Source organism: Saimiri boliviensis, chromosome 1 (assembly GCF_048565385.1).
Source record: "Saimiri boliviensis isolate mSaiBol1 chromosome 1, mSaiBol1.pri, whole genome shotgun sequence".
NCBI lineage: Eukaryota > Metazoa > Chordata > Mammalia > Primates > Cebidae > Saimiri > Saimiri boliviensis.
Window position 1 is genome coordinate 250881897 of NC_133449.1, and position 27275 is coordinate 250909171.

A 27275-nucleotide genomic window follows, 5' to 3' on the forward strand; every position below is an offset into this window, starting at 1 on the left:
ACCCCACTGCCCTGTGCGGCCTCAGGATGTTGCTCCCTACATCCTAGTCACTTCAGCTTGAGCCATGGCTCAAAGGGCTCCAGATACATACAGCTCAGGCTGCTGCTTCAGAGGGTGCAACCGTAAGTTTTGGTGGCTTCCATGTGGTGTTAAGCCTGCAGGTGCACAGAATGCAAAAGTGAAGGAGGCTTGGGAGCTTCCACCTAGATGTCAAAGGATGTATGGAAAAGCCTGGGTGTTCAGACCAGAAGCCTGTTGCAAGGGAAGAGTCCTCACAGAAAATCTCCAATAGGGCAATGCCAAGGCGAAATATGGGATTAGAGCCCCCACACAGAGTCCCCCTCTGGGTTACTGCCTAGTGGAACTGTGGGAAAGGGGCCACTGTCCTCTAGACCTGAGAATGACAGATCTGCCAGCAGCTTGCACCCCATACCTGGAAAAGCTGCAAACACTCAACAACTGTGAGAGCAGCTACCAGAGCTGAACCATGCAAAACCACAGGGATGGAGCTTCCCAAGGACTTGAGTGCTTACCCCTTGCACCAGTGTGCCCTGGATGTGAGACATGAAGTCAAAGATTATTCTGGAGTTTTAAAATTTAATAACTGCCCGGCTGGGTTTTGAACTCGCATGGGGCCTTTAGACCCTTTCTTTTGGCCAATTTCTCCCTTTTGGAATGAGAATATTTACCTAATGCCTACATCTCGATTGTATCTTGGTAGTAATTCACTTGCTTTCAACTTTAAAGGCTTATAGGTAGAAGGAATTTGCCTTGTCTCAGATGAGACTTTGGACTTTCAAGTTAATGCTGGAATGTGTTCGATTTGGGGGAACTGTTGAAAAGGTATGACTGTATTTTGCAATATAAGAATGGCCTGAGAGTTGGGAGAGCCCAGGAATGGAATGATATAGTTGGGATATTTGTCCCTGTCCAAATCTCACATTGAAATATAATTTTCAGTGCTGGAGTTGGGGCCTGGTGGGGGGGGGGGGGGGGTGTTTGGAACATGAGTGTAAATTCCTCATGACTCAGGTGTTGTCTTTATGACAGTGAATTCTAGTGAGATATGGCCATTTAAAAGTGTGTGGCACCCCCGATGCACACCTTTCTCTTTTTCTCCTGCTTTAGCCACATGATGTGCCTACTTCCCCTTTTCCTTCTGCCGTGATTGGAAGCTTCCTGAGGCCTCCCAAGTAGCAGATGCCACTATGCCTGCAGAACTGTGAGCCAATTAAATTTTTTAAGATAAACTACCCAGACTCAGGTATTTCTTTACAGCAATGCAAGAATGGCCTAATATACTATCTTATCAACTTATATTTTAAGAAAGCTTCCTGGGATTTTGATTTGCACTGCATTGAATCTAATAAATCAATTCAGAGGAAAATTAACTTTTTCTACTCCATGAACACTTTTAATTTAGGTCATTGTAAAGGAAAAGGGAAAGAGTTGCCTCTGTGATCTGGAAAGAGAATTGAGAAACTCAGGAAGAACCAAATTGCTTTCTGAAATCAAGTAACAGAAATCTCTCTGGTACTTTGACAAGCAAAGAAAATAGGGGTACTAAAAACCTGGAGTGAATTGTGAAGCTAAAACAACAGCCCTGAGACACTTAGGAGCCAGAAGACAGTAAGAGACTAACTATGCCTTGAATGAACCATACATATGGGGTTACATTCCTTTGTGCTAAGAGGAAGGTGACTCCGAGAGCTTGATGGCATCTAATTCCTTCAAGAGTTGGCTGAGACATGTATTCAAGGGTAGGCAGTCAAGTTACATTTGGAAAACAAATGAAAAACCCTTTTGCTTTTGTAATATAAGTACCAGAGAAGATTTCTATAGCAGCAATCCCCAACCTTTTTGGCACCAGGGACTGGTTTCATGGAAGACAATTTTTCCACGAACTAGGCTGGGGGATGGTTTCAGGATGATTAAAGTGTATTACATTTATTGAGCACTTTATTTATGTTGTTATTACTCTGTAATATATAATGAAATAATTGGACAATTCACCATAATGTAGAATCAGTGGGAGCCCTGATCTTGTTTTCCTGCAACTAGATCATCCCATCTGCGGGCAATGGGAGACAGTGAAAGATCATCAGGCATTAGTTTCTCATAAGGAGTGTACAGCCCAGATCCCTTGCATGCACAGTTCACAATATGGTTCACACTCTTATGAGAATCTAATGCCATTGCAGATCTGATAGGAGGTGGAGCTCAGGCAGGAATGTGAGCTTGTGATGACCAGTACCAGTCCATGGCCCAAGGTTGGGGACCCCTATTCTATAGTACCCACTCTTTTGTTTACTGGGAGTTTCTCTGTGAACTACTCATCACCATATTAGCATAGATAAGAGTTCAGATAAAATGACCCATTAGCTCCAACTGGACACTTTGCAATTTGTTTGGATTTATAAAAGTCTACAAAATCATGTAACATAGTTCTCAAAATTTAGTATTTTCCTGGAAAACTTGGATAGTGATATGGTAGGGCGTTTCTACAATGGTCCTGATGATTCCTACCTTCTTGGGTTCCCTCCCTTGTGTAATCCTTTCCCATTGTGTGCAGTGAGCCCCAATGACTTGTTTCTAAGGAATCAGATATGGCAAGCATGATGTATAGTCACATCCAAGATTCGGTTATGAAAGCTGTGATTTCCACCTTGTTTGCATGCTCTTAACTCCTGGCTCACTCTGATGAAGCAGGCTTCCAAGGTGTGAGCTGCCATGTGGAGAGGCCCACAAGGCACTGAACTGAGACCCTCAGTCCAGCCGCCCCAAAGGAACTGAGTCTTGCCAATACCTCTTGACTGAGCTTGAAAGTTACCCATGAAATGACTGTAGTCTCAGCTGATACTTTGGTTACAGCCTTGTGAGTGACCCAGAGCCAGAACACCCAGCTAAACCACCCCCAGATTCCTGAACTACAGAAACTAGAATAATTACACAACAGGTAATTAAAACAAATGATAATATTAATGACTAGCATTGTGAGGCACTGCACTAAATGCTTTACATGTGATTTCTCTTTTGATCTTCACGATAATCCTGTGAAGAAGATATTATATGCTCATTTTATAGATGGGGAAAAGGAGGCTTAAAGTAGTTAGCTAAAGTTAACCTTGCAAGTTAACTAGAAAGTAAAATCGGAATTTAAATCCATGCAGTCTTGCTCTAGAACCTAGATGCTTCAATAGTATGCTCTGTTTTCTCTGCTATATTAAGTAATCTCTGTAGGACTGAACAGGTTTTTCACTGAATTGATTGATCTTTAAAAAATGGAATTACACTGCTGTTTTAGAACAAGGTAACTCCAGACTTGGACCGTTGGTTGCCTCAGAGAAAGGCAGACAAAAGCTAGAGAAGAGACCAGGAGCCTTGTGCAAAAGCATATTCCACGCAGTTGCGGTATTTGATTTAGAGCTGAGATTGGTCCTAGCAGTAGAAAAGTATTTGAAAAGAAAGCAAGAATTCCTAGGGAATGATTAGGGGGAGGATGATTCATTAAGTTTTTGTTTCAGCTTTTATGTCAGCATATCAGACTGTGAGGATGAAAACAAATCAAGCTCTCCCCAAGAGACTATTGTGTTGGAATAGTCTAGAGTATGTCTCAACTGGAATCTACTGAGAAAAAAGGAAGTCATACTTAAAATGTCGTGTTGTAAAACAATCTTTGTGAGAGGAAATACTGCTTTAAAAAAATATTTTAGAAATTCCTTTTATTTCTTTTCTTTTTTTTTTTTTTTTTTTAGACGGAGTTTCGCTCTCGTTACCCAGGCTGGAGTGCAATGGCGCGATCTCGGCTCACTGTAACCTCCGCCTCCTGGGTTCAGGCAATTCTCCTGCCTCAGCCTCCTGAGTAGCTGAGATTACAGGCACGCGCCACCACGCCCAGCTAATTTTTGTATTTTTAGTAGAGACGGGGTTTCACCATGTTGACCAGGATGGTCTCGATCTCTTGACCTCGTGATCCACCCGCCTCGGCCTCCCAAAGTGCTGGGATTACACCTTTTATTTCTTTTAATGTAAAAGTAGTTATTATGATATACTTGCTATAATCAAAGCATTAATAAACCAATTGAGAAAATTTTAGAGACTAGCACCCCAAATACCACCCACTAGCAATCGCCAGATTGATATTTTTTATTGTATCGTAATTTTTTTTTGTTTTTTAATTAAGGATATCTCTTCATGTCAGTAACGAAATGATGTCTACATCGTTGTTTTTAATGTCTCGCTGTGTGTACATTCTATCACTTAAGCAATTAATCCCCTGGATATTTAAGGTGTTTGCAATTTCCTGTTATAAACAACTTCATGAGAAATAACTTTGTAGAGACATCTTGTTCATTTGTCTCATTTCTTTACAATAAATTTCTAAATTGGAGTGGTTGGGTCAAAGGGTTTACATATTTTAGATTTTTAAGGGTCTGGCCAAATTGCCCTCCAGAAAGGTTGTATCAAATTTAATTCCCACCACGGTTTATGAGAGTGCCCGCTTCCTACAACCTCGCCAAAAATGGGTATTAGCATTCTTTTAAACCTCTGCCCATCTGATAAATGAAAAATAGCATCTTATTATTTTAGTTTGCTCTCCTTTAATCACTGAGGAGATTAGACATTCTTTCTTACTGGTCATTTGTGCTTCTTATCTGATAAATTATCTTTACTTGTAAATTTTTTCCATTGGCTTGTTCATAATTTTTTATTTAAAAATTTATAAATTAAGGAATTTAACACTTTATCTTTCCCATATGCTACATTTTATCTCAGTTTGTAATCTGTCTTTCAACTGTGCTTTAATTTATTTGCTTGGTTCTTGCTCTGTTGACATTCAGAATTTTTATGTCATCAAATCTATCCATCTTTATATTTATAGTTTCTGATCTTGTTATGCCCCAAAAGGCCTTTTCTTTTGTCTAGATGATTTTACCAAGTCTAGATGGCCATTATTTTTTTAACCCAACATTTTGAGGCAGCATTTGGAAAGCAAAATATGAACATCAATAAATTATTTTAAAATGTGATTTACTCTTACAGGCTTCCCCCAGCACTCTGCATTTGCCACAGCGCCAACACATGACATTAAGAAAACAATTTATATATATATATAAATATATATATATATATAATATGTTGATTTAGTTTATATTTTATACGTGTTGATTAGAATGTACATCCCTGCATAAATTTCAGTGCATTGAACTTGACTACATTTTTTAGCAATAATAACACAGCAATATAAACATACTGCTGATTCCATTGCAGTTCTAATAACAGAAATGTATTATTAAATTACTTCTATTCGTGTCATGTTCCATACAAAGTTATTTTACATACATCGTTTTATTTAATTCTCACAGCAACATTGCAAGTTAGCTATCATTATCTTCCTTTTAGGTAGGATATTGAGGTTCAGAGTGGTGAAGTGACTTGCCAGTCCCACAATCAAATGATGGCACAACCGGGGACTCAGACTTGTGTCTTTTAAACAGATATACAGTATTCCTCCCAGTTATCAAACTAGTAATTCTGATCTTTCGGCTGCTGCAGGGAGTCAGGGGGAGGTTCCAAGTTTAGTTGCCTTTTTGGAATTTGAACAGGTTTGGACTTACTTAGGGAGCTTCTTTGGTTTTAATTTCAAGTTGGTTGTAAGAAGCAATGGATTGCCACTTACTAGGCTATAATAGCTTTCTTCTTCTCAAGCAACGACTGTCTGCAATGTGGGGCAGCTCCTCTATTTAACATGTCTCATTCAATGGAAGCACACATCCTTTAGTGGGTGATTATCCACCGGCAGGTGGCTGTTCACCTCTGCTTTCTGTGTCTTCCTCATTGCTAGAGCACCCTCCCCTGCAATGCTCACCTCAGGAGAGCGGAAACAGTGCTCCTTTTACCAATTCACTTTAAGCAGGGACAGAACTGTCACACCAACCCCGATACATGATTGCTTCCTGCCTAATCACAGTGACCAGAGTCAATCAGCTCTATCCAGACACGCCTGACTGTCTAGCCAATGTCTGCCAGCCCCTAAAAGTCCTTTTCCCACTCTGGTGTGCCTCCTCCTCCCCTAGAAGTTACCTACACCCCAATGAACAACACTAGGAGCTTATATTCCCTTCGGAGTGGCCTACTTCTATCACAGGCGTGTGAAATCTCCTTGACCTTAGCAAAGAACGTTTTTAAAGGAATTGATGCATTTTCACCCAAGTCTGCATTATTTATTCTTATTCAGCATCACCTGTCTATACTTCAATGGAGTGTGACACATGGTAGCAGAAATACTGCACATCCTTCACGGAGGAGATACTATTTAAACTGACTCTTCAAGGACAAGTGGATGTTTCCTCAGGCATACAAGGCAGAAAATGTCACTCTAGGCAGAAGAATGAGCACATTCCAGGAAGGGAGAAATAATGCAGTCGGGGAAGATACATAATTCACTGTGATAGGAGCCTCAGGTGTACATGGGAAGAACAGGCAAGGAAAGTGGGGAGGCAGACACTAGCTGTGCGCGGCAAGGAGGGACCTGGAGTCTCTCTGTTGTCTTCCTATATCCTAACAGTGGCAACTGGGCCCTTTTTTTAAGAAAAAAAGGCAGAGAATAAGATATTGGATCACAGAATGCTCCTGGTCTTGCTGTCATACTGAGCTTTTATCATTGGAATTGCTGTGGTCATTAGGACTTGTCGTACTCTGCTCTGGCTGTCTATTTTCCAGTTAAAACTTTGGCTCTCAGTCTTATTCTGTGGGTAGAGCCACTGACAGTCACAAAGTTTTGCAATAGAGATGATATCTCGACCATGCTTAAATGGCTTCCTATCCTCCTAGAATAAAATGCAAAGTCCATACCAGAGTCCTACGTGATCAGTCACTTGCCTACGTCTCTGAGATCATCTTTTATTATTTTCCCCATAGCTTCTCATGAGGACTGATCTTGCTATTCCTCCTAAAGGCCAAGCATGTTCCCACCTATTAGCCTTTGCGTGTGCTATTTCCGTTACCTGGGACATTTTTCTCCCAGGTGTCCACATGGCTTGCTCACATCATTAGGCCTGGGTTCTACGAGAGGGATTATCTCAGACCACCTTATCTAACAATTGCCGTCTGTCCTCGCAGCGTACTTTATTTTTCGGCATGCCACTTATCACTGCCTAATGTTAAACTACACATTACTTATTTGTCTCTGTCCTTTTCTCTTGCTAGAATGGAAGCTTCATGAAGGGAGCAATCTTGTCTGTCTTGTGCACTGCACCTAAAACAGTGCCTGACACATAGCAAATAATAAACATTTGCTGAGTGAATGAATGAATGGTCTAGCCCCCAATCCCTTGAAGAAAAGAACAGGGTGCAGGGCAAAGTAATCTTGGCAAGAGGAAGTGAAATCCAAGAGAGCACACATTTGTAGCACCATCCCTCAGCCACAGAGGCAGAAACGATCATTTTGCTGGCTCTGAGACCTTCCCAGCCACTATTGCAAGGGCTCCAGGAAGCAGGTCATGGCACAGACCTTTGCTTTCCACAATGTAGCTTTGGGTGTGCTCCACTTAGTTTAAGGCCAAAGCATCGGTTTTTGCACTGTGTTTGTCAAGGAGCAAGACCTGAGTGGAAAGTTGCCAGGTCCCACTGAATTCAAGCTGAAGTCCTGGTGAGAAAAAAATGAGAGGAAAGGAGTTAGATGTCCAGATTTTTCCATTTGGAAGTATGGCTTTTCTGTTGCTCGGACTTTTCATCATAGAGTTAGAACTTCCTGAGCTATGCAGACTCCCTGCTCAGGCCTCGCTGCTCCTCGTTGGTATTGCAAAGCTCCTAGGCATCTGCCTGTTGCTCATTTATAGGAAAAGACCTGGGCCCCCTCTTGGAGTTCATTATACACTAGCTGTGCTCTCCAGACTTGGGTTTTCCTGCAAGCCCTTTGCACAGCTCCTCTCAGCTTTCCATGATTAGAAGTCCTACTTACTGCTTACACCCTTTCACCGTTTGCAATAAATAGATCGAGGCACTTAAGGCTTCTCATGCTCCATTAGCCAGGAGGATTTGACACAAGGATGGGCCAGACTGGTTGGATAGCATAGAGTTGGGTAATAGGAGAAAATGCACCCTTCTCCTCCCATGAGATGCAATTTCAGTTGTTCCCACAGTATGTTTTCATTGTACAGTAGACGCAAGAGCTCCAGCTAGTGTGAGAACTGAGCTCAGATAAGAGAAACACAGTGATGGCACGGTTCCTGCAGGGCTCCCATGCTATTTTCTCAGCATTAAGGAAATTCAACAATGTCTAAACAGCTGACCTTGTGGTGTGTTGGTAGGTTTGCACAATTCCCAGGGGTCATATTAGCATATACATTTCAAGGGAGAGATCAAATCAACTTTGGAAAAAGCAAGCTGCTGATACATTTAAAACTCAACTTCCATCTACATTCTCCCTGAACTAGAAGAGAGCAGTTACTAAAGTCTCCCCAGGCATAAGGCATGACTGGGTTGCATGTGATGGAAATAGCTCAATTCACAGTAGCTCAGAGAAGCTTCTCTCTCTTTTTTTTTTTTTTTTTTTTTTTTTAACTGTCATTGGTCTCTTTGCTTTTGTGTATCCCAGAATTTGTTTGGAAATACCCCTGGACACTTCACTGTCTTGCATCAGCCTCTTTATTACTTTGGAAAATATTAGTTAGAGTGGGTCAGTTGCTTGTCAGCAGAGAGCAATCATTCCTCATTAGCTGGGGTAGAGTTCCCCGGTGGTCTTTTGAAATTTTTTCCTATTTCATGAAATATCCCCACATCTCCCATCTCATGTTGTAATCTCTCTGGTTACGTTAAGCTTGTAGACTTTTCTTAAGTTATTGCTTAGAAAGACAGCGTTCAGAAATTGTTTATAAAATTGCTTTTAGTGGAACGTCATGCAATTAGCTCTAATTGTCACCTTTCCAAAATTCCAGGAGACTTGAAGGACATTCTGCTAAAATTCTAGAGACCAGAGCCAGGGCAACTCTTCTCTGGAGTACCAGCACCACCATCGGCACCATCACTATGGCTGTTGACCACCACTATTATGGCAGGCAGCCACCACCAAGATCACTGAGTAATCTTCTTCTACTCTCTTAGCCACCCATTAGTTGATTAAACTGGACCAAGGATTAAAAGCTTTATGGAGCAGGGACTCTGTCTGTTTTAATCAATGCTGAATACCCAGTGCTTAGCACAATGCTTATCACATAGTAGATGCTCAATAAACATGTATCAAATTGAATGAGTAGTTCTCTGATCTATGGATTGTCTGTTTTTACTACTGATTTATTTACTCAGTGCTTAGCACAATGCTTATCACATAGTAGATGCTCAATAAATATGTATCAAATTGAATGAGTAGTTCTCTGATCTATGAATTGTCTGTTTTTACTACCTATTTATTTGAGACCACCAAATGTGTTTGTTTTCCCTTTTGGTTATAAGAATGTGATCTTCTGGCCAGGCACAGTGGTTCACGCCTGTAATCCCAGCATTTTGGGAGGCCAAGGACGGTGGATCACGATGTCAAGAGTTCAAGACCAGCCTGCCAACATGGCGAAACCCCATCTCTACTAAAGGAAAAAAAAAAAGTAGCTGGGCATAGTGGCATGTGCCTGTAATCCTAGCTACTTGGGAGGCTGAGGCAGGAGAATCGCTTGAACCCAGGAGGCGAAGGTTGCAGTGAGCCAAGATTGTACCTTTGCATTACACTCCAGCCTGAGCAACAGGGCGAGACTCTGTCTCAACAAAAAAGAAAAAAAAAAAAAAGAAAGAAAGAAGAAAAAAGAACATGATCTTCTAATACTGTCTTCAGGCATCTACAACATAGCGGTTAAAGTACAAGCTCTGCTAATCTGTGGTGTTAGCAATCAGCATAGTGGTTATCCTTAGTTGGAATGGGGTGAGCAGTTAACTGGATAGGGTCCTAATGAGGGCTTCTGGGATGCTGGTAATATTCTGGAAATGGTACATTTACCTTATAAAAAGTAATCAAGTTGCACACTTTTGACTTGAACACCGTTCTGTAAGTGTGCCGTTATTTATTATGATTTTTACAAGAGAAGATTCTGGAGCTTATTGTCTAGGTTCATATCCTGGTTCATCCACTTTCTAGCTAGATGGCCTGAGACAAGTTATTTAATATTTCCTTGCCTCACTCTCTTCATCCGTAAATCAAGAGTAATAATATACCTATGTTATATGGCTTTTGCGAATTAAATTAGTTGATCTAGAGTAAGTACTCAAAAAATGTCAGTTTTTATTCGCTATTATTCTTCAGTAGTTGAGATAGTTCTAACCTGATTCACGTAAAGACCTAGAAAATATCACTGGAGGTCATTAGAGTACTCATCTGCCTCCAGGAAGCACACTCCTAACTTCTCAAGATCCATGTTCTTCTTAAGGGTCTCTTTACAAATTTGCTTTTATTTGCCTTCCAAAGTACACAGACCCTAAAGATCAGATAAGCTCTTAAGATCCATTGTAACAATACTGGTTTTCCTAGAGACGTTCTGTCAAGCACAGAATGCTAGAATCAGAAAAGATCATAGATAATACTGTCTGTGCTGTCCCAATATAGTAGCCACTTGTTATGTGTAGCTATGTAAGTTTACAACTAAATTAGTTAAGAATAAAATTAAAATGAAAAACGCAGTTCCTCAGTGGTACTCATCATATTTTAAGTGCTCAATATATCCCCATGTGGCTAGTGGCTGCCATACCGAACACTGCAGAGACAGAACATTTTCATCACAGCAGAAAATCCTGTTGGATGGCACTGCTAGATCAACCTGCTCACTATATGTATGAAAAAATTCAGGTCCAGAAGTCCAGAGAGGTAAAACAATTACACCAAAATTGCATAGCTAGTTAAGGAAAGAACTAGACTACAGTTTAGGCGTTTTGATTTTTACATCGAGGTATTTTCCACTTGGCCACAAAGACACCTGTGGATCCACAGGCTCTCTCCTGTGGTCATTAGTTTGCCATATCTACACTAGAGAAATAATTTTGATGGCTCCATATTAGCTATGCTCTAATACATTTTACTAACTGGAAACCAGATTTCCATTTCCATTCTAGGGTCCTTTCTTCTCAAAATCAGTGGGCCATGGGGTCACTCACACATAGGGTAGCCAAGTTAGCCAAGTTGCAGTTAGTTAACAGTAATTGCCAATATTAATTAAGCATTTATTATGCAGCATTCATTGCCTCTAAGTGATTTACTAGGTTTTCCACTTGGTATAAGTGTATATAATATAACATACCTATGTTACGTAGTTTTTGTGAGTTAAGTCAGTTAATTTAGAGTAAGTACTCAAAGAGTGTCAATTTTTATTTGCTATTATTCTTCAGAAGTTGAGATAGTTCAAACCTGATTCAAGCCACTTTCAGTGGCAAAGACTACAACGACTTGGGCACCAACCTGATACACTCGACTGATGAATGCGAGGCACAGAAGGGTTATGGGGTGTGCTCAAGGAGGTAGGGGGCTGGGATTTGAACTCAGGCAGTCTTCTCCAGGGCCCTTGCTCTTATTCACTATGCTGTAGTCTATAGAGCATTATACAAAGGTTGGTGAAAGCTAAAGCATGAGAGCAAAGAATGAGAATGCAATGTCCTCACTCTCGAGAAATAAACGATCCAGTTATGGGCAAGGAAGAGAGTAGCAGATCTATGTGGACAACTTATTTATACTTTTTAGTATTTATAATCATACAAATAGTTATGAATTTGGCAGTCTGCATCTCTAAACCCACTCTCATTCTTTCTTTTTACAAAAACAAACAAAAAAACACCAAAAGCAAAACCCTTTAATGACAAATGCCCTTCAAATACTTGGCGATTATTCCTAAGCCATCTATCTTTACACGGGTCTCCTATGATGGCCTTGGATTCATCTGGGTGTGCTCCTGAGAATCCATTTGTTGACTGGCTAGGGCTGTTGATGAATGGAGGAAGGGGAGTGGAGAGATCACTTAATGCTTTGATTATAGGTCTGAGCCCTCCAGCAGAGGTTTCTCAGTAAGGCCATGGAGTTAAGCGTGTTTGTGACAAAGTTTTTGCACAGATTCACTAAGTATAAAAAGAGGATTTTTTAAAAAGTGGATAGATTTAGCAGTTGATTTCATGCTTTGGAAACAATCCTTTTCAGTTTAAAAAAAAATATCCTTGCCCACACTTGCTGGTGAAACCACATTGGCACCCAGCTAGCAACAGTGGTGTTTAAACATGCTGTGGCTGGCACCATTCAAATAACAACAGAAAGGGCTTTAGGCTCTCAAAGCCTCCTTACTGTGCTGTGTAGAGTCCCTTCCAAGATTTCAAATAGATGAACGAATAATGTACCAAGTTGCAATTATCACTCTGAATTGGTCTAATCATAAGATGCTATTATTGAATTATTAGTAGACTATGATTTCTATTATTCATGTTCCATCTGCTTTGGGATTTGAATTTGAATTTTTGTGCTTAACATCTTATGCATTTGACAAAAAGCCTCAGCTAGGGGCACTGATAATTTTTATAAGGTGTTCTGGGTCATGAACGAGTGGAATACAGCTTCTGAAGAGGCCACTTCCCTGAACTTACCATTCTAGGGAATGTCGCAAGGTTAAGTTTACTGCTTAACATAAATCTTACTCTTTTAATTTTCTGTTTTAGGCTAGAAGGTAAATTTTGCTGAGTATTATAAAGAAACTGAGGATTAGAGTAGACACTTTATTAAGTGACTTCCACTTTACTAACTCACCAGCTTAACTGGTAGTACCCCAGGCACAGGGTACTATCTCTTACCTTCTTGCTTGTCACAAGAAGACTGCTCTCTGGTGGGTTCAGTACTTCAACTCCCACTGAGTTTTAATTAACTGACCAATTACCTGATCCTGATTGTACTAAAGAAGAGAGCTCCAGCTGTTCTTTTATAAATTCGTAATCTTTTACTCTGAGTTTCATTTACTAGGTCAGGGAGAAATCTGCCGGGTGCAGAAGGCAGCACTGACCTAATAAGATCTTAAGCTACCAGGAGATGGAAGACAGGCATTACTTAAGCAGTATGGCTGTGGAAGTACCAGCCTCATTGACAGGCTGGACCAATGTGGCACCCAGGAAGATGGTGCTGTGCATCAATTCTAAAGAGTAGACAAAGGATGGGAAGAGAGCATAGGTTGAAAAGATGCGAGTTGCAAGAATCAAGAGATGATGAATTATAGTATTAAAAGGTAGTCAAGGCAAGTGATTTGGAACTTGAATTTCTGAGTTGGAATGCCATTTGAAGGCAATGTTCCACATAGGAAAGACTAAAACAGAGAAAATTAGCACATTGGTCTAAAAGGCCATGTCAGGCTGCCATTTGGGGCGTGCTGGTCAAGATGCCTCCATTACATGAATCAGTAAGCCTGAATTAGCAGGCTGATGGTTTGGGGTTGTGTTCACTGTTTTTGGACTTAGGCTACAGAAAGTACCATGGTGGGGGTACTGAGTTTTAGTCTCACAGATGTTCGGGGGAGAGAGAATCTTCAAGAACATGGAGAACAGGAGTCATTGTTTCCAGAAAGGGAAATAGAGGGAAAGGGAAATGGTGCAGAGATAAAGGGAACTAAAGTTGAGTCCTTCTTCTTTGCTAAGGTTTTAGATTTCATAGTAAATCAGGAAGCCCAACACATAACTGAGAAATTGCCTCAGGAAGAAAATCTGCATGAGGATACTGAAAAAAAAACATAGGTTGAAATCCCATAGATGAGTCCCCAGGAGATAAGAGAGCCAGAGGTCTTCTGGAAAGAGCATAAAGGAGACATCAGAAGGAATCCAAACCAGGAGTATTCGTTGTGTCTTTAACTTCTCCAGGTGAGATAAGGAGAATTAAAAGATTGGTGCTGAATGGCGTTTACAGAGTCCTTAAGATCAGTTCCTCATGATAGAATTACTAACTAGACTTTGGGAGGACCATATAAGTTGTATAATTTTGTGATTCCTCGTAGTTTTGAAAATAGTGGACTATGCCAGAAAAATCACTCTTGTTTAGAACTAACTATCAAGGAAATGTACAGAAGAAAGGAGGGACACCCATGTAAATCCATATTCCCTTCTGGTCAAATTCTGCGCTAGCCACTAGCAAACTGACAAACCAGTCTCATTTATATTTCTTTTGCTAAAGTTAAGTGTTAGATAATCAAGCTTTATTACAATCACTAGTTTCTCAAGTAATTATTAGGGTGTGAATTTCTACCTTTAACTGAATTCATTTCCACTTCTAACACAATTCCCTAAATATGAGAAAAGTTAGGTGGAATTTTATTGATTATAGTTTCACACTAGGGACTCAGCTTCAAACAATACTTTTTCCCTACTGGTATGGGTAATAAAGTATAATTTAAGTCAGTGATTAGTTTTCTTCAATAGAAATTAGAATAGAATTATTCTCATTTTATTAACCTTTTTTCTTTGTTTGAGATATTAATTGGGTTTAAATGGTTTTACTGGAAGCATAGAAAATACTAAAAACTCACTTTAGGCTTAACCATTAAAAATGTAATTTTAAAATGTTGAAAACGTATGTCTGTAAGTGATGCCTGTTCTTTGCTAGGTTCTTCTGACAACATCCAAAATGTTTTTGCAAACTGTGTGCTTCTACGTGCTTATCACCTTATCGCATATCTTATGAAAGGGCAATCTATGGGGACTATCAGGGACTCATGTTTTGCCTTTCAGTCCTCATTGGGATAATGGAATTTTTCTGGAGAAGAGAGCCCCAGAACTTAACTTTCATAAGTTCTCTTAAGAAAGAACTTATCTTTCTCAAGAGAATAGAAAGCAGGCCTTCAGGGTTGCAAGTGTGACTCATGAGAGAAAAGAACAGTCTTAACTGCAGTGAGAATGGAAGAAACTGAAAAAAAGATCAGATAGCCACGGGGAAGAATGGACATCCCTTCCTTGCCCAGATGGAAGGTGTGATAAGAAGTCACAGGTAAAGGAAGAAGGTATGGGAGTGGGATCCTGGGTCAGAAGTGAAGCTCATATAAAGCTTTAACAGAGGGGTGATACCCATGCTGGTTCCCTGGTGGGATGGGAAAATCTCTGGCCCTCTCTGATTTAGAGTGATGCTCAAGTGTGATTGCTTCTGTAAGCACAGCACAGGCTCATGGTTGGCTCAGTGGGGCTCTCTGTTCATTAAAACTCCTTCCACGATGCTGTTAGCTCCTGGGCTGACCAGGTAGCAGAGCTTTGGCAAAAGAAGTCACACCTAAAGATACGGTCAGGCAGAAGGAGAGAGCAGCTTCAGCTCCTATGACTTGACGGCTTTCTGAGAACTGTGGCTTCATCGAATACTCTGCTAAGTTCTTTGGAGTCTTTCACATGACCTTTCTAAGGGCATGATTTTAACTAGACATGATACTAAAACTAATTGGACTGTTTTAAAGTAATTACTTTGCAGTATCACTAAGGTTTATCTGGCAATTATGTCATTCAGACGACATGGCTGGTGAGCAACTGCTCGGAGTCCTGAGAAACGGAAGAAAGACTGTGCCTTCACAGAGGCTGTTTTATGAGCTCAGACCACCCAGATACTCAAACACTCAGAGAATTAAAATATTTAGGGCAGATTTTGACTTAGTGAACCATGTTCAAGCATCACAATCTTACTTGTGTTTATACTAACCAAAGACCTCATTTTATTCCATTTTTTCCCTATTTCCTAAAATGCATCGTTAGAATGACAAAATTTGGCTTTGCTTGAAACCAAGGGCTAGACTATTAGAATCTGTGATTTTGAATCAAACTTGAATGAAGCAAGTTTTTAGCTTCCACTTAATGTAAACATGATGTTTTGCCTGTTCTCAAACTCAGATCTTTCTCTCTCTCAAAAGTCTTCTCACTAACCCTATCCTCAAATATTTAACACTTGAGCATCTGAGAACACGATGTCCTGTGGTGTGCACAGACACAAGTTTACTACAAGGCTTCTTTACATAAATTTAGATTTGTCTTATTACAATGCCAGTTCCTTAAGAGACTGGAGTCTTTCCTTTCCTTTCTGTCTACCCTAAAAATTACTTGATGGAGGAGGGAGCAAGTGAGAGAAGAAGGCAAGTCATTGTGATCCTCTGGGTTTTTGACAGCTATCATCATTCTTCCCCTGCTTTCTAGGAAGATGAAAAGCCCCCATGAAATACCTTCATTCAAGGCTAGAGACTGTCCAGGAACAGAGTGTCAGGGTTTCAAGTCGGGGCAGGGTTGATTGGAATAGCCTTGTGGTGCCTCCCCACAGACCCAAACTGTAATTTTTTTAAAAAATCAGCACACCATAGTTGCCTTGTATGTTTTATAGACTAACCTCTTCAGTAGGAACTTTCTTGAACAAAAATTATCCAAACGAACCAGGGCTCCAATCTTGGCTCAGAAATTCCTGCCATCTCCATGGTCCAGACAGGAATACAGCAGCAAAATAAAAACTGACTCAGCAGAACCCTTGCCTTAGTCTTCCTGTCCCTGACGTGGTGATGATGAGACAGGCTCTCATTCTTATTAAACTAAATCTGAAGAGGAAATATGTTACTATTTAGGTAAAGCACATTTTTTAGAACCTACGAAGATGTCGTAAAAATATCACAGAATGCTGTAAAAAAAAATATTCTCATGGGTACAGAATATTACAGTTTCCATGGATTGGACAAAAATATTTCTCTCCATAAATTTTTTTTTTGAGATAGAGTCTTGCTCCGTCACCCAGGCTGGAGGGCAGTGGTGTAATCTCGGCTTGCTGCAACCTCAGCCTCCCGAGTAGCTGGGTTTACAGGCAAGCACCTCCACACCCAGCTAATTTTTGTATTTTTAGTAGAGACAGGGTTTCTCCATGTTGGCCAGGCTGATCTCAAACTTCTGATCTCAAGTGATTTACCTGCCTCGGCCTCCCAAAGTGCTGGGATTACAGGTGTGAGCCACCACACTTAACGAAGTGAATTGTTTTTGTCTGCGTATCTAGACATGAACAAAAAACACCCCCTCAAAGGGTGTCTGATTTCATCGCTAACTTTTGTGCACTCCCACATTTCCCTAGTCCCTTCATCAGCATCCTTGGCACACCTATGTTGAATTATGGTTGCACACATAGGTCTGTCTCACCTACATAATCTATATTCCTTGAGGGCTAGAATTTCATCTGTGAAAAATGAGTGTTTACTCACTTCTATAGTCTCAGCAGCAGCTAGTGCAGGGTATGACTGTCAATTTTTCTGAACTAAAGCAATAACTTTCTTGCTAATGCTGTGACTCATTGGCTAAGGTGGACAGCGTGGTCTCCTTCCAATGTTGGACAATCACATTGGCTATTCCAGGCGTCTAGGTAGTTGCCATCACTGTATATGAAAAATCCCCTATTTTTTGACATATTCTATAAATCCCCTGGGGAGGGCTTCAAGTGAGTTCTGAAAACTAAGCACACATATTCTTCACTCATACATTTATTTATCCATTCACTAAAACAAATGCAGAACTAAAAAAAAGTAATAGCTATGAATTATCTTTGTGTATTTTTATCATTCAAGCTTACTATTTTTTTCATCATTTAACCTAAGGTTATTTTTTATTCATATGAGTAGTATACTCTGATGAAGAGGATATTTTACAAATACAGAAAAGTATAAAAATAGATGCTAAAGGAATGATATCAAAGAAAATTACTGTTTATAGTTTGTTATATTTTCTTTGAGTATCTGTACGTGCACATGCAACATTTGGATGTTATACACATACATAAACAGACACACATAATTTTTGCTTTCTAGTCTTTTTACTTAATGTTTCATCAGAAATATTTTTACATGTCATTAAAAATCTTATAAATATCACGCTGAGTTCTGACCATTGAACGTTTGCACCGTAATTTGTTAGCTTTCTTCTTTTAGTGGATATTGAAATTGTTTCTAACTTTTGCCTACTATTAATTATGCTGTCAAGAATATCTTTGTGTTTAAAACTTTGTTTAAATTTTGCTTAATTTCCTAAGATAGGCTTCTCAGGAAGTGAAATTGCTGAATCAAGTTGCCTGAATTTTTGAAGGCTCTTGATATCTACTTCTAAATTGTTTTCCAAATCATATGCCAATTTATATTGTTGTTAAGCAGAATATTTACTTAAACTACCTTTATACTATCATACCTAGAATTTTTTTAAAAATTACACTTGACTCCCATTATGGAACTGTAGAGTTCAATTTCATATGTAGGAACTGTGTTCTGAATTTTTTCAATGAGAGTCAGTCCTGAAGCCCATTAGTTAGCTATTTAGTTAATCGATCTACTTTTTTTCATCCATTATCTTGAATCGAAAAGGGAGGAATTTCCATGTTGTTTGACAGGTTCATCAGATACCCAAGTTAGTAAGAAAAACAATTCTTAGTGAAGATGTGTTTGGCCCACCATATAGAACCAGGCACCTCGTAAACCTGTTTGCGTCTTCCCCTCCGATCATGGTAGAGATGCTGTTAACTCCCACATTAAAAGCACAGAAAAAAAATAATTCTCTCTTAATAACATTCCACGTTGAGATCCTTGGAAGAACAATCCATTCTTACAAATAACGAGTTTTATTTATTGTTGTTTTGATCCAACTAAGTCTTGAAACTATCCCTCAGGGCATGGAAAAAGGCCTAGAATTTTTTTTTTCACTTCTACGTTTTTGCCAAAGTAGTTAAGTTCATCAAAGGTGAATAGCCATTTCCAAGCACTCTCTCTGGAACTAGAGATGTTATTCAAGTTCCTTTTAGAAAGACTTAGTGTCTAAAAGACGAGGGTGATGGACCAGCTGAATATTTAGCTTCTTCCTAACCGTAGTAATATTCTGCGTCTTTGAAATTTTTTCTGAAGGGATAGTTTCCGGAGCTTTAAGAGTTGAGATTTAGATATGTGATTTTTGAGAGAACAAAAGCAACCCAACTCTGGAAGACTCTTTGTTTAACTGTATCATGACCTTCAAGAAAAACCTGGGCTCTGAGCTGGGACCAAGTATTAAAATAGGTAGAAGAACTAGACTATCTTCTCTGGAGTTAGAAAGGTGAATTCATCTCCTGAATTTAGCTGGAGATGGAGAATAGCCATGCCAAAACTAAAATGGCAATACAAGACATCATATGGTCAATGGCAGTTTGAATAGGACTGCAAAACCTCCAACAGTTATTTCCATGCAGAAACAGCTAACAATACTTTCAGGGTGAATAGAAAGGGCTCAGTGTCAATGGTTTTGTCAGGGTGGTGGAAAAAAATTCAGCCTTTGATACTCAAAATGTCAGTTGGAGAAAAGAGCACACTCTGGGATACCTGGCAACAGAACCAAATTTGAAAATCTGATGGGTTCCGATAGTGTGTATGCAGACAACTTCATCAAGGCACTCTATTGAAACTTGAAAGAGAATGGACTTCGGGCAATTAAAGACAGTGCTGCTTTATCTGTGAAACTCCCTATCGCTGAGATGCAACAGGGCAAAATGACTAGAATCCAAATGGGACAATAAAAGTGTGGGATATTCAAGGGAGGAATGAAGACATTGTGGTTTCCAGCTTTTCCTTTGAGAATAATGTCTTTAGGGTCATCCTCCACTGCCTCCCTTTTTGAGCCCCACCCTTCCCCACCTGTGTTCTTTGTCGCTCTGAGGGACAAAGCATTAAAGACACAGCACTAATAAAGATGAACAGTCTGATCCAAAAGGATTTACTCTTGTTTCCAAAACCCCAAGCCAAAGGCTTCACACATAGTAAGTGCCTAACATTGATGTAATCTGGGGGAAGAAAAACACAAGGAAGGTCATCTCTCCTGGCTAAGATTCAACATACAACAAAACTGCTTGTCAAAAATGAATCTAAGTACAAGCTTCTGCAAGAACTTAAAGTCTACTGTTTAAAGAGTTTAGTCTCAGATCCAAAATAATCAGACTTCTCTTAAGTTATGAAAATTCCAATAGCTAAAAGAACACATTCAAGATGTGGTTCGTTCTTATCCACTGAAGAACACCACTGTGGAAGGAGGACACGATTTGCACAAACTGGCTTTTCACTGCATGACTCTGAGTGGACCCCAGAAAGATTTGATGGGTGAGTATGCTGTAATTGGATGCCAAGTCATAAAGTTCACAAGTGGCAGACTGATTTAAGGTCAATGCCAACTTTACTGGGTGTGTTGTGGATTTTGCAACATGAATGGATTCATGCTGCAAAGTTTGACAGCTGTGGCGCCAGAAGATAAACAAAATTACAAGATCATTCATGAAAGCTGACCTTGCTGGAAAAACAGGAGAACATGTGGCTGGCCAAGATCTTTCAAGATCAGGCAGGTACTGACAATGGCTTCATCTTGGAGGTTCTAAGCTCCCCATTCCAAGTCACAGCAACCTGCCACAGGTACAGCAGCAGTTTGTGCCAGCCCACTCTGTGGCCATAGGCTTGGCTTGCAGGTGCTCCAGGCCCAGTTCATCAGAAGGCTGATGGTTCACCAGGAAGGTACCATACTCCTGAGAAAACAAAACACCATAAAGGAGAGTGAGGACCCACTATTAGTCCTCTCCTTAAGAGAGGGGAGTGTTGGCCATGAATCAGCTTGAGAAATATGTTAGCTAATAGAGGGAAATTTTTTAGAGTAAGACTCACGAAGGATTGGCGTGGGTTACTGAGGAAGGCTATTCTGGGACAACCTGAAATACAGATTTAAATTCTACAGAATTTCATAATGAAAAGACTTAAGTATTTGAAACTTCAGGAAAGAAATATTTCCTTTTTCTGAATCATCTATGCAGGTTTTGCTTTTTCAGGTCCATGAAGTTACTAATTTCAGATTATCACATGAGTAACTCGTGAAACTCATGGTCCTTTTTTTTCTTACTATCAAGCTGTAAGGAAGACTAATTATATCTGTGCATTGGCATCATAAATGTTTTTTTCTAATTAATTTGAGAAGACTAAAATTTGAAAACTATTAATTTCACTCCAGATTTGTTTATATGAAAATGGGAGGGCTCTAATTTCTCAAAAATTGGATTCTTAGGTTTTCTTGGTAGCTTACTGCATCCTTAGAATAGCTAATAAAGCCAAGGTCACGTAATCGCAACTACTTGTTTGAAATCCCAGTGACCAGTTGAATGGCCTTTGACCTGACTTTCCACATGCAAGGAAAATCATGGCCCTAAGGGAGTCAGAGTGGACCAACTTATCGAGCTTCCTTGACAAGCCTGCACCTGGCTTCCAGGTCTACACTGCACTTACCACCTCACCCTTGGTTAGCACCTTGACTCTTCCCAGCACTGCACACTAGTGAGTAGTCTCTTCCCTTATTCGTTTTGTAAAGGGACAGCCTAGGAAAGTCAACAGAGCAGAGGATTGGGAGCCAGGAACTGGGATTCACGTTCTCATCCTGGGACTAGCTGATTGCGTAACCATAAGCACATCAATTCTTGACTTGCAGTCTTCGTTCACTTGCCTGTGAAATTAGGAGGCTTGACTGCGTAATTTCCAAGGACTTATCAAGGGTAAATTTTCTCCAACCCAATGATTTCAAGTTTGTCTATGTTGGTGGATTGTAGCCTGCTTCCTCCCTCTTCCCATCCCTTTCACTATTGTAGAACTGCTTAACTACAAAGAGGAATCACAGGAGCAGCACAAAAGAAGGTGGAGGATCTGCTAGGGCGTTTCTAGGTGTGCTAGAGAGACTGGACCAGGCGTCCCCAAACTTTTTACACAGGGGGCCAGTTCACTGTCCGTCAGACCGTTGGAGGGCCGCCACATACTGTGCTCCTCTCACTGACCACCAATGAAAGAGGTGCCCCTTCCTGAAGTGCGGCGGGGGGCCGGATAAATGGCCTCAGGGGGCCGCATGCGGCCTGCGAGCCGTAGTTTGGGGACACCTGGACTGGACATTTAGATATGGAATCAATACAAATATCTGTCACCTGGCTCAGAGGCTGGGAGGGCCGCTCTACGTTTTCATGGCCATGCCTCAAGCTGTCATTTTGTGCCTTCTTTTCTTTTTATTGTCTTCCCTGAACGACCAATCTAATTTGATTCCACATGGATAAAAAGTTGAGGGAATTCCAAGTTCACAGCAGGATATTAACCAGGGCTTATACCCATATTTAAGGGATGACCCATATCTCTGCTGAGGCTTGTGGGACAGTGCAAGAAGTATTATGTATGACTCCATTCTCGGGGGCTTACAGTTAAGTTGGGGCAATAAGACAGGTACACGTGTAAATTTTACCTTCATATTTTAAATAAAATTATAAATCATGAAAACTGGTTTTTTCAGGTTGTAGTTTTTGTTTTTGTTTTAATGTGCAGCAATCTTGGAGAGAGCCCGCTGCACCTAAGCACCTAATGTAGATTTATTTCAGAGGTGGCTCGGAAGAAATCAGTAAGGTCTAGTAATGAGGATAGTATAGATGCTGACTTTCAGATCTTTTGCTTTACTTCTGAAAGAATAACCTAGTTTTCTTTATTCATCCAACATTGGGATATACTACATACTAGTTCTCTCTTTCTTTTTCTTTCTTTCTTTTTTTCTTTCTTTCTTTTTTCTTTTGTGCAATAAGGTGTTGAATATCTCATGTTGTTTACTGAATACCATACGAAAAGCGAAAAACAGAATGGTTGTATGAGTACTCAAAGTATTGTTTTTACTTAATTTGTATTGCTTTTGCACCATTATAAGGTTAATTTTTTTTTTTTTACTCTTTTGGTGATTAATTTTTTTTCTTTAATTTCCATGGGTTATTGGGAAACAGGTGGTGTCAGGTTTTTCTTTTTAAGACCTGAGATATTTAGTGCCAGACACAAACCCGGGTCAAACCTGACCATTCTCATGGTCTATGTGGACTTGGGCAAGTTATTTATGTCTCTAAGCCTTGGGTATCAACTCTTCACAGTGGGAGGGATAGCAGTGCCTTCCTTAAATGTTGTGAATATTAAATGAGATAAATTACTTACGTGCTTGGTACTTGGAAAGCATTTGCTGAAAGGGCTATTGTTAAGAAGTGTGTCCTTGGTTCCCAGGGAGCCTACAGTGTACTGACGGAGGCAGAAACACAAATTTATAATCTCATGGAAAGACTAGCCTGTTGACAGGTGATGCCAGGTGAACATTGGTCCTTGTTTTTCTGTATCTCTCATGTCAGGGGTCAACACCATTGTTGTTTACTGCCTGCAGACATTTGCGACAGGTTGGCCAATGTCCACAGCAGGGCGTGGCAACCCTTTCATCATCTTCCTGCATGCCTGCCAACAGGAAGAAGAGACGGAGAAGTAATTTTTTTTTTTTTTTTTTTTTTTTGGCCTTACTGTGGAATCCACTCTAACGGACTCATTTTAAGTGGCTATTTCAGGACACTAGCTTTCTTCCAGGAATGTCCAAGCTCAGTTGATAGGCAAGATAAGAGAAAGTGGCACCTCCTTTTTCTAATGAACTTCCCAGTCCTCCGCTGAACCTGCCAGTTCTTTCTGTTACTGCATACCTCACTCTGCAGGGGAATAGGGTGAACAGTCCCATCTAGAGGGTTTGGACTTGACATGAGCTAGTGAGTTCTAGGCTCATTCCTTTATATGCATCATATTATGTAATCTTTCATATGATTGTAATCCCCAGGCTGCAGACATGGAAACTGAGGCATAAAGAGTAAATACTGTGTCCATGGTTGTATAGTTTAGAAGCTGGGAAGCCATGAATTAATTCTGGACCTAATTCAGTACATTCTCACACCTGGACCCCACTGAAAAGCTTAGAAAACTCATATATACACAGACAAATATTTACCTATTTACGTATGCTTAGACCCAATACCAGGGATTCTGATTTAATTGGTGGCCTGAGGTAGCCTGGTGTCAGCATTTTACACAAACTTCTTGTATGATTCTAAAGTGCAGCTGGGGTGAGACCCATTGGCTTCATGCCAAAGTCACATTCTACCACATTGCTACACAAATGGCTGATTTCTCTTCCCTCATCCCTATTAAAGTACCAGGAAGTGCTTCACAAACCACATGTTAGAAACAGGAAGTTTCTGGACAGGTTTGAACTCTCAGGAAATTTTTAATCATTTCCCTTACTCCTTTCAGTGTGCAAGCATTTCTATGCTTCTGTGGTCCAAAGAGCTCGGAGGGAATAGTTATTACAAATTCCAGGGGAAGAAAAACATCTGTAAAGACTTTCCTGAATCTTCACTGTTTTGAATCTTGTTCATCAGTCAGAAACACTCTGACTGCCCATAATTTCTGGGGGAAACTTTAGCTGACAATTGGCCCTTCTTTTCATCCCTGCTTGGTGATTTCCTCTTGGATCACCTGAACTTTGGTTGAATTTGACCACAGGGAATAGTGCATGGTCCTTAGAGACCAGAGCTGCCGCCTAAGTCCTAATAATCATTTGACTTACAGTTACATGCCCTTAGAAACAGGTCAAGTCTTTGCCACAGTCCCACACAGTGAATGCCACCCTGCCTCTGTGGATACTGTAAAATTTAGTCCCACCGAAAATGTTTTCTCGAGGTGACCAGGCCCTGGCTCTCTTAGGAACTGGCCCTTAATGTGCATTGGGGCAGTCTGTGTGGGTTGCTCATGTCCTTTAACATTTCTAAGCACTTTTTTCTCCATTTAAAGAAGAATTTTGAAAATCCAAATGTTTTCAGTTGGAAGGCAACATTTTCAGATCTTTGGAAGATTATTAAGTGAAACACACTCTTGGGAATCAGAGGTAATTTCCAACTGGCTTGGCAAGTTACCAGGGGCATCAACATTTCTATTAGGAAACATCTTGGAATTGAAAAACAATGTGTATAGTATTTTACTTCTATTTTGAAAAATTGATATAAGGCTACCCAAGACATTGTTAACAAGTTTTTGTCACTAAAGAATTGGATATGTGCTTTGGTTTTGGCATATATTATACTATAATAATAATAACAACTGCAACACTATTGACAGCAACTATTTATGGAAGAGTTTCTTTTTGCCTGACTGTGTACTATTTCTCTTACTGAATTTATCATTTACTATTCCCAATAATCTTATATAGGAAATGCTACTGTACCACTTTGGATACATTCAGCTGTAAGTACCTTAAGATTGGCTTAAACAACAAATAAGTTTATTGCCTTATATTATGAGACATTCCATAGTAGAGTGGCTACAGGGGTGACCAATTCAGTGGCGTGAGGATCTGATATTTCTATATTTTTGCTCTGCCATCATCCAAATGGTAGGTGGTTCTTAACCAATCTCCCATCATGGCCTCAAGCTGGCTGCTAACTCACATCCACATGGGCCAACATCCAGTCTCTTCCCTGATGTGTCTCTCGTTATAAACCTTTCCCAGAAGTCCCTTACTCCCTCAAACAGTACACACAATTGCCTCACATGCTCATGCCCGAAGCAGCCATGACAAGAAGAAAAGAATCAACATGATTGACTTCCAGATCAATCAAAGCCCATGGTCTCCCTGAGGCATACAGAGGAAGAAAGAGGAGAGAAAAATCAGTTAGAGCCAAAGGGAAAACATTTTTAAGCCCCTATCTAGTCAGGGCTATCAATTAAAAGTACTTATAAGGAATTTGCACTAATATAAGTCAAAATTTCCCTAGGCTGCCTTAAGGATCATAGGCCAGGGAATCTGTCCCTTCATCCTTGTCATCAGGATCAGAGTTCTGTGACAAATAAACAAAGGGAGGTCAGATCACTGTCTGCTCTATTATCATCCAAATGTCTACAGATGAGAAAACTGAGGGTCAGAGTGGTCTAAACCAAGGGCTCATGGTTAGTAGGTGGTGGAGCTGAGCCTTGAAGTCAGGTCTGCTTGTCGCAAAGACTATATTAGCCACTATATTATCTTATTGCATGCTCTATATCACCTTTCTCTGTCTCTGTCTCTGTCTTTCTGTCTCTCTCTCAAGAAGTATTGTTTTACTAATAATTAAATAATGTGGATTTTGTCATTCTTCTTAAAGAACTGTCTTGCAGGGTTCAGTTGGTTTTAACCATGGCTCCTCTACTCTGAGAGCCTGGGAAAACCACTTAACCTTTTTGGACTTTGTTTTCCTTATCATTAAAATGAAAGGGCTCAATTAGATGACAGCTGAGATCTTTTTCAACCCTGAAATTCCCTTAGTGTATGGTTTTCGTGTGAAAGATTATTCAAGGCAGAGATTTTTTAAAAGCTTTAAGCATGTAAATAGTAACTTCCTCCACGAAAACAAATGTTACTCTTCCTATAAAAAGCACCTGCTTACTTATTCTGGTGCAGATGGTGGTGTGCAACTCTTCTCCATTAGGGCTTTGGCCCTGAAATCCCAGGGTGGTGTGTATTCTCTCTTCTCTCCATCGTGGTACTATCTCTTTCAAGGACTCAGCTCACCCAGGTGTGAATATGCTAAGAGGCCCGTCTGCTAATAGCTGAGAGCTAACAGCTGCTTCACAAGGCTCACCAGAAACCTCAGTTTCCATAGTGTATAAGGAAGGACAACCCAGGTGAGCAGAGGAAGGAACTTCTATCTAAGAAATTTGCCCTCTCGAACCAATGCAGACTGCTTGCCTTCCTGTGACCTCCAGCTGTGATCAACCTTCTCAAACCTAAGGGTTCGAAATCACATGAGAGTGAGGATGCCTTCGCCACCAGGACTACTGGGTCTAGTGAAGGCCCAGGCAACAGGAGAGACAAAGGGAAGGGGGTGAGATGTGTGTGTGTGGATGTTTTATTTTTCTCACTTCTAGAGAAATAAGAGGACTATTTAGATAAAAGGAGGGAAAGTTTTCACAGTTCATTCAGACCAATATGAGAATTAGGAATGAAAATGGCAAGCATCAGCAAAGCATTATTACCATTCACTTACTTGTCAAAGTATCTGCAGAATTTGCCATTAGACAAATTTAATATTGTCCAACCTCTCTCCTCAAGTTCTAGGAGAGCTGAAACATGTTAATTGACAGGAAAGATGTCTTCAGAACCATCATTTATCCCTGAGTTTGATATACATTGCTAAATAATCATAATACTAAATAGTTCATAACAGAAAACAAGTAAGACTAGATGTAAACTTTACCGAATTTATTTGTCCCCCTCGTGTTAGGGCTAATAGGAGGCATGCACATGGCTCAGGAGTTAAACAAGAAAATTATCCATGCTTGTCCATTCTGCCAGATATTATTGTGGCCCAAGAGGTAGAGACCTTATCCATGGAGAGAACATTTTTTAAAACATAGAAACATTAGCAGACCACAATAAAATCAATACTGAAAATGCAG